Genomic DNA, 8,552 nt, shown 5'->3' with positions numbered 1-8,552 from the left:
CAGACTGATTTGCATATGGCCATGTCTGAACTGGGGTGGCAGAGTGGGCTAAAGAACGGTGATGGCTTAAACCCAGATTTGTTGACTGGGTGTGAGTGTTTGATTGGTTCAGATGCTCCGTCCATCACCACCCCCTTTTGTACCGCTTTGTTCGCCATAAGTTGGCAGGGTATGCTCAGACGTGAGGCCCTTGCTCACTTTGCCACTGGATTCAAGAAAGCCTGGCTAAAGACAGCTGTAATGCCAGAAACCGGTCCTGGGAAGCTTGAATCCGGTCCAGGGAAGGCATGGCTTGGCAGTTTGGGCTGGACTTTTCCCATGAGGCACAGGGTCAGACTGATTTGCATATGGCTGAACTGGGGTGGCAGAGTGGGCTAAAGAACGGTGATGGATTAAACCCAGATCTGTTGACTGGGTGTGAGTGTTTGATTGGTTCAGATGCTCCGTCCAGCATGACCCCCGCATGACCCCCTTTTGTACCGCTTTGTTCTCCATAAGTTGGCAGGGTATGCTCAGACGTGAGTCCCTTGCTCACTTTGCCACTGGATTCAAGAAAGCCTGGCTGAACACGGCTGTATATACCAGAAACCGGTCCTGGGAAGCTTGAATCCGGTCCAGGGAAGGCATGGCTTGGCAGTTCGGGCTGGTCTGTTCCCATGAGGCACAGGGTCAGACTGATCTGCATATGGCCATGTCTGAACTGGGGTGGCAGAGTGGGCTATAGAACGGTGATGGATTAAACCCAGATCTGTTGACTGGGTGTGAGTGTTTGATTGGTTCAGATGCTCCGTCCATCACCACCCCCTTTTGTACCACATTGTGTAGTAGAGCAGGTTTTATTGTTTGGAAACAACTAACACTTGCTCAGCGGCACCGCGGGTTTAGGTCAACTGCCTGCTTTTCATACATTTGGCTGACTTCGCTATTCTTTCCTCACAACCTAACGCTGCCGGTCTGGAATACTGAAAATAACAAATCCAGACATACCGTGCTGCTACTGCACTGGCACATCGGATTCAGCAAATATCCCTTCGTCCTTTCCCAGTCGTTATTTTTTTATGTTCAAGTAGTTGCATTTAAGGCGTAATCATGCGAAGTTCCTCTACATTGGTGTACATATATTGGAGTTATTAATACATCATGCACAATATAAAAGGATCTTTACATTGTATTATAATATCTAAATTTGAGCCAATAGAAACTTCCAACTAAGGGGACATTAGGTGTAGCGTTCTCCTGAATAGCACTCGTTACAACGCATTCGTTTTCTACGCATGTCATTACAATGCAAGTCGTTACAACGTGTTCTTACATCGCATGCCATTACAACGCAAGTTGTTAAACAACTTACTGTGGTGGGGCGCTGGAGTTTGGATTAGTCTAATTTACTATTCCTACTCCAGTGTGTGTGATGGCGCGAGGTGGAAAAACAAAATTTTGTATACCCCTCGTGAAGTCATTTCCTTATAACAATAACATGAATTAATCGTGTGGTTTTGAGAATTAATCAACCTAGAATAGAATGCACACACCGGTACACATGGGAAACTAACCTGCTCATGTTGCAAACTATAATCAATTAACTAAATGATGTTGTCACGTTCAAAATCAATGCAGCAGTTATAAACTAACCAAAAGCGGCCTGAATGTGCTTTCTGTTTATTTATTTGTGGCAAAAACATGAAGACTGGTGAGTAAATCACGCATATATGTTGCTTTATTTGCTAGGTAATAACTAACAGGGATACCTTAGTAAGGGGGAGGTAAACAGAAGGGTTATAATTCAACAATTTACGTTTGATTGTGTTTGTTTATATAATAGTTCCCGTTCTGGCCAATGAGGCCTAGAACAAAATGGACGTTTTCTGTGACTCCGAGATTGAAGTGCAGTAGGCATGCGCATGGTGAAATTAACTGCAGATGAGTATGAGTTACTTGTGCCTGTGCAGAATGGGTCAAGGACAACGTGCCCTGAAAGTCCAGCTGAGTGCCAACAAAATGGACATCAGTGCTGAGAAACGTGGGAAAGAAGCTAAAACTTACAATTTAAAGGACATGAGCAAAGCGGATATAATAAGGACAAAAGACCATTTTCATTGAGCTGATCTTGCGGAAATTAAACAATAAGATGATGAGGTTATGCTCATCCACCCCTTGAATTGACCAATCAGAACCGTTAAAAAACACCGATAGTTACTTTTATAGATAAAGTAGAGAAAAAGGGTATAAAAGAGAATATGTCCGGACTTAAGAAAAAACTCTCTTCTTCGATTTCCATCTGTGTATCCTGACGTGCTGCTGGAACGCTGAACTTTTCCTGAGGCGTAAGGACTTCGAATTTTTCTGAACTTTAACTTTACTTGAATGAGTAAAGAGTCTTTAGATGAGGTTAATAGCTAGAGAGAATAGGGAGATGAACTTTGGGAACTATTTGTCTTTTGCTAATATTCATGTCCTATAATCTCAAATAATAATATGCTTATTTATGAGTTTTGCATTAAAATGAAATATAAATGTATGAGTTAAAATTCTTTTCTTTTTCTTAAAATCTATTTGCATTAAACACATTTATAAGTGAGTAAATAAAGGTCATACTAGAAGATTTTCTTTAAATAAAAATTAGATAAATGGAGAATTAAGCTGGTCTTGTTCATCCTTAGCCTAATTTTTACTAACAGATCCATCAATAATAATGGGGGGGTGTCTGAATAAATTGTCTCTTTGATAAAAAAAAACCCATGGTAAAACAATTTAAACTGCAGGTGTACATATTATAAATATTTAGCTTAATTTAGACATTCCGCTATGATCCAGCAGCTCTCCTTTGAGTCTCACTAATCCATGAAGTAGAGAAAATTGTATATGAATGACTTGCAGTGTTATGGGCCCCTCTGATGAGTAAATGTGTGATTTGAAACTTCAGGGAAAGGTGACAGGGTCTTAGAAGATATTTCCGGAGTAGCGCTGCATCATGTGCAACAGTAGGGAAGGTGTTGAATTGAAAATCCTACAAATCCAACACCTTCTGGCCCCTACAGCAAGTCGTTGTAACAACTTGCATTGTAATGGAATGCTATGCATAGCATGTGTTGAATACAATGTTTCCCCTTTCTCCTAAGCCTGGGTAGTCGCCAATGACTGTCACACACAGAGCCTAGTATTAAACGTTTTTATTCGTCGGCGTGTAACTGCAAACTCAACATTCTAAACCAGCCTTCATTGCATTCCCCTCTAACACTTATATTCAGGGCTTTAAGTTGAATGGTAAAATTGGGGAGTCTCTCCAAGGGGCATAGGCGATGTAATTAAGGGCGTGGCTTAAAAACACATCAGCTTAAAATCTGTGCTTAGTATAGTGTCCTGCCCGGCTGGTATTTTGCTGATTCTGTCATTGCATCCAGAAATATATATAGAAAGCCATTGATTGATAGCATCCTCTATGGACAGCTGCTTCGAGTGTGTAGAATATGCAGTTTGGAAAGTGATTTGTGTCAATGTCAAGCAGAAGACAAAAGAGAACAGATTTTATTTGGGGAGATTGAGTTGATTGAGCCACCAGATGATGTTGCTTCTCAGTTAAATGGGACTGAAAAGATAGATGTGCATTTAATTACCACCAATAACAAACAGGAGAGAGCCAACAGATATATTTTAAAGAAACAATGGTCCATTATTTTGACAGATCCCACATTAGGTCCTATAGTACCAAAACCTTTCGTAGAGTATATTAAATGAGAGATGCACTTGTTAAAAGCAGCCCAGAAGTTATCACTAAAACAAACTGGCTGTCGGCCAGGAAAGGTTTTTTAAATGTAGTACATGTAAGGTGTGTCGATTTGGAAGTAGGACTACTCAGTTTGTTACACCATTCCGTCCCAAACCTGTGGAAATACAAAGTTATACACATGTAGAAATGAATATGCTGTGTATGTGTTGGAGTGCACCAGTGGACTTAAGTATGTGGACAGTACCAAGCTACAGGTGCATTTGGGAATATTACAACACCTGAGGGCCACAGTAAATTCAGATCATACATATCCGGTGGCGTGACATTTTAAACAATTTTACAATAATGATTTAAGCCAAGTTATATGGAAATCGTGAGAAGTTACTAAGACAATTAGAAACTCAGTACATATTGGAACTCAACTCAAAACCCCCCAATGGTCTCAATATCAGCGAAGATTTGCACAAATATTTATAATAACCTAGCTACTCTATTAGATCATTCCTCAGTATATAATGATGATCAAATGTTATGTCCAACACAAACTATATGGATAATGTCATATATGTATATATTGAAAGCCACAGGTCAATTACTGAATATGGGTTTAAATTGAAGTAGAAACAAAATTGTTAACTATGTAAATATGATATAATTGACTTTAGGTAGAGCAGCTGATGCAGTGAACATTTGAAGAATAATAACTTTGCGATTTTTTTGCACATTTTTAGATGGCATTAGCACTTTATATAGAAGCACTTTAGTGATTGAGCACTTTAAATCAGAGAGAAATGGCATGGACAGGTATGTGTTATTAAGTCATTCAATACAGTGTTTTTACCTTACACTGAGTTTTTTACTAGTGAAATAGTTTTAGGCTGTATGAATTTACCATTAAGCCTAATGAAATAACAATATATTTATGTTCATTAGTTAGTTGCAGCAATTTGTATAGTAATTCTTAGAGTTAAAATTGTGTAAGTGTGAATATCTACTAAACAGGATAGGCAGGAACTGCTGACATCCGGGGGGAAGAAGGAGGAGAGGAGGAACCGAGGCTATAATCCAGGGAAGTCCCAGATTAATATTGAACTTCTCCAATAAAGCTAGACAGGTGAAGGAGATAATTGAGAGAACTTGAGGGATCCTACACACAGATCAAGTGTTGGGAAAGAAAATTGATGAAAGGCCAAAGGTGACTTATAGGAAAAGTCTATCTTTGAAAGACATTCTGGTCCATAGCCATTTTCAAAAACAATCCCCCAAAACTATAGAGATTTCGGTGTTTTACCCATGCACTAAATGTAAAGCCCGCAAGAACAGTACAAAAGTTAAGGAGTTTTAAGTCCCAGGCAGAAAAGAAAATAAGAAAATCTCTAAGTTACATAACTGTAACTCAGATTTTTTGGTATACAGCCTAATTGCCCTTGTGGTAAGAATTATATAGGAAGCACTGTCCCATCAGGCGGAAAAAATGGTCCTCGAACACATTAGAGCAGTGGTATTCAAACTGTGGGGCGCGCCCCTCTGGGGGTCCGTGGCTGCATTCCCAGGGGGGCGCGAATGCGTCTTCAACTATTTGTCACACAGTGTGTCTAACGCTTTGCTGAGGAGAACCTGGTTTCAAGTTACAATAACAGAGTTCCCCCCCCTCCTTATAAATGGAGTGCGCAGTGTGTGCGTCCTTCAGTGCGGCCCCCAGGCAGGGGAGGCACAACGTGCAACAGTCCTACAGTAGAGTGCCACTCGGAGGCACCATCCCTCTCTGTGTGACATTGCTGCCAGCCGCTAAAGAAGCCCCCTTGCAAGGCAGCTTCTAAACGAAGCAGCTCTATGTCGAAGTGTCTGAGCTGATCGTGACGAGGGGTTTAAGAGAGCGCACTCCTGCACGCACAATACTCAAAGGGCTTCAGCCCCCCTCCCCGTCGTGTGAACCCGCTTTCCCGGAACACACACAGCCCCACCCCAGTACTTCACAGGTCTTTAAAAGACCATTTGCTTGGTAATGAGGCTTCCTTGTTTTTCACCCCTTTGTAGAGCCCCTGAATCTCTCAGCCTACAGCAGCAAGAGTCCCAGTGTTTTTGCACTATGCTCCTCGCAGAGCGGGAGAAATTAACAACGAGTTCACAGTCTCTGAGGCCACGAAACAGCACCAAATTCAATGGCCAAAGCAATCCTCATGGTGAACTACTAAATTCCCATATTACCAACCTTTAAAGCGCTGGAGCCTCTGTGCCCTGTGTGGGGATACTCAATGGCCATATAACTAATAGGAGCACCAGTACGCTGCTTACTCTGTGTTTATGTTGAGATCTTGTGATCTAATAGTGATATAGGGATTTCAGTATTCTCATTATAATCAAGTTATTGCATTTTCCATGCCGTGATGTATGATGCAAGCATTTTTTGATACCATAACTGTCAGGATAACGAGTATCATGTCAGTAATTGCACAATGTGCACAGTATTTCTAATTTATGTTGTTTTGGACTATGATATATACATACATATACATATATGTACACACACACAATATGAGACATTTTTATATAATCAGATTTGTAGATCCAATTAGTACAGCAGATGCTGTGGCACCAGGTCCCAGTGGTATAAAGGGCCAGCTAAACCCCATGTCTGTTTTACTATTCATACTATTAGATTATTATTACAGTAGGGTCCAGTGGCAACTTGCTTTGGCAGAATTGCTTTGCGCCTCTGAGTAATGATCTATGGGTGGGAAAATTGTAGCAGAGGAGACACCTTTCTGGGGGCATCAGAGAGAAGACAGTGACTATGATGGGACAAAATGAGAGCTCTTGTTTTTAACGAAGGGCAGAGGAGACATCCCACTTGGCGAGGCCGTACTGATCAATGGTGAAGTAGGTGCAGCAGCACCAGGGTCCACTGGTCTAAGGGGCCCACTGTATTACAGTATTACATTTCTTTTTAAAAATAAAAAAGGGTATGTGAGCTAATTTACCTTGCTAGCATTAGGACCACAGGCATCTTTGCTGCAAAAAGGGGGGCAACATATGGGAGCTCATGTTTTTCTGGTGGAGGAAATGTGGCCTTATTATGAGAGATGCTCAATTTGGACCAGGGGAACTAGGTTCAAGTCCTAGCTGTTGCTCAACATCCTGTGATTCTTGATGAGTCACTTAATTTTTCTAAGTCTTACAAAATCTCACCTTCGGTAATGTAATTGGAGTATATTTCTTGCTGCTCAGGGCCATGCTTATCATAACTATAGCAGGTGCAGTTGCATTGATCTGAGGAGTGTGATAGGATCACAGACACCAATTTATGGGGAGCAGAGCTTTTCTTGGTTAATTCATGTTTTTGCTTTATGAATTTGCTATTTTGTAAGTCTTACATTTATTGTGGAATATATGGCATAGAAAACATCTCCCTGAATTGATCTCATAAGCCCGCCCCTGTGCTCAACCCTGCCCCTCCCCTAATCCTTGTCATAAAGGTTTGGAGGGGGGCCCCAGCGTCAAAATGTTTTATTTGGGGGGGCTTAGGGCAAAAAAGTTTGAAGACCTCTGCATTAGAGCCATCAATAATCAAGATAACACCTAGCCTGTGGCGAGGCATTTTGCAGAATTCCACAATTACAGAGTAGACAAATTGAAATACTTCTGTATTGACCAGGTACAACATAAGAAAAGAGGGGGCGATAGAGTGAGGGTCCTAAGGAAATTGGAATCGAGAATGAAAGTAGAATTCCGCACCAGGAGTCCGATGGGACTGAACACAGAAGAAGAGTTATCGATACGTGTGGGAGAATGGGATTCCACCAATAATTGAGCCTCTCTGTTGACATATTTTGTAGAATTGGGCCAACAAGAGCCGATTAGCATAAAGTCTTTCCAGATGTTTGCGGTCTGCATTGCAAGGTATAGTTCCACTACACAGAATCTCTCTGCTTGTAGAGTAGGCAGTATGATGAATCATTTCAGTGAGGACTGTTTTATGGTACAAGACATCAGAAAGCAGGGACATTGTGTTGATTAAGTATATGAATATATATTAAGTATAGTTATGTATTGAATATATATTAAGTATAGTTATGTATATATATATTTTTTAGCAACAAAAAATGAAATGAGTAGCCCAATGTTGGGCCAGATTTTCATGTTGCTATGGGATTATGAATTGTGAACAGTAGGCCTATTCAATGCATGAAATGTTGATGGATTATTAGAGTGTGCACTGTAGACATACCATAAGGTAAATAATATTGTGAGGCCGCATTTACAGAAAACCAATGAATAAGATAATATATTTTGAGTTGATTTGTCTATGGATCCGCTCTGGAAATAATTGACTTTTGATTTAAATGTTGAATTAGAGTGATACATATGATGGCGGTAAAATGGCAATTTATAGGCAGGCTTTTAACTAAGACTTGGAGAAATGAATAAGGTTAAGTCATGAGATATTACTTAATTACAAGTATGCCTTTTATTTTTGTATCAAGTTTGGCATATATGTTAACTTTTGCGTTTCTTTTTGGTAATCAATTGTTTATGTTGAAAGTTAAAAATGGCTGCCACACTTACAATCATGTTTGTTTATGAACAGTCCTTTGTCTTTGTTCACAATCACGTGATGAAGTCTGCCAATTACGAACAAGACAAATTAATTTAAGTAATTTTTTCACGAAGGGGAGCTGACATTGATAAGGCCAAGGTGCCGAACCGCATTTGTCAGCAGAGGGTTGCACGCATGAATTTGAACAACTTTATTGGATTTAAAGAGCCCTTTTGGAACATATATATACAGTCACAAGAAACTGCCACAGTGCCGTATGCCTGCCCT

This window comes from Lissotriton helveticus, chromosome 2_1, assembly GCF_964261635.1.
Source record: "Lissotriton helveticus chromosome 2_1, aLisHel1.1, whole genome shotgun sequence".
Lineage (NCBI taxonomy): Eukaryota > Metazoa > Chordata > Amphibia > Caudata > Salamandridae > Lissotriton > Lissotriton helveticus.
Note: the sequence above shows the minus strand (reverse complement) of the source record.